Below are 929 nucleotides of genomic sequence, written 5' to 3' on the forward strand. Positions count from 1 at the left end.
CCAATTAGTCATGATACCAACTACTCACTACTGAATCATAAGAATCTTATCCCCATCTCCTTTCACCAGACCTGTCTAGACAAGAGGAAAACCATTGAGTGGGTATGCTACCTTTCCTCACACATTCTGAAACTAAACTCCCTCTTGAAAACTTGTAAGCCAGTCACTTCGTGCCTTTATAGCCCCCCATTTTAAGTAACCAATGTCTAGTTGCTCGTCCCTATCACCCTGGCATATAGAGGGGGTAGGATGAAAACTTCTTCCCTTGCAGTTGGCATTTTGAGCAACTATATCCATAAGTATAGTTCAAGTTCATCAAATTGTAGCAATTTATACTTGTTTCCTTTATCAAAAAATTTTTTGAATCTTCTTTTAGTGGAGCTGTGATCTTTAAGCCATTGAACCTAGGTCAAATGGATACTATCTACAAGTTTGGACATTCTTGTGTGTCTCCTCTCCCTTCATATCAGCTGGATGCTCCACTCTCAGCTCTAGCCTTCCATGACTACATCCTTGTCCATGGGCTCAGGAGACCCCAGGTTTCACCATACTTAGGACCAAACAGCCCTTCCTCTTCTCTCTCTCATCTCCAGGAACGTGGTCACGCTCAGCCCATATCTTCATTGTTGCCTTTCCCCCACTTCCACTCACCAGAAGATCAACATGGTTACCAGCAAGCTTACATGTCTGCTTGTGTGATCATTTTGAGTTTCAGTTTTGGAGTGGGGAGGGGTCTTCCATCTTACTTTGATGATTTCTGCATCATTCAATATTTTGCCCTTGTTGTTGTTATTGTTAGGTGCCATTGAGTTGGTACCTACTCATAGCAACTTTATGCAAATCAGAACAAAACACTGCCCGATCTTGTGCCAACCTCAATATTGTTGCCACACTTGAGCCTATTGATGCTGCCACTTTGCTATTCCATC

This window comes from Chrysochloris asiatica, unplaced genomic scaffold, assembly GCF_000296735.1.
Source record: "Chrysochloris asiatica unplaced genomic scaffold, ChrAsi1.0 scaffold00028, whole genome shotgun sequence".
Classification (NCBI taxonomy): domain Eukaryota; kingdom Metazoa; phylum Chordata; class Mammalia; order Afrosoricida; family Chrysochloridae; genus Chrysochloris; species Chrysochloris asiatica.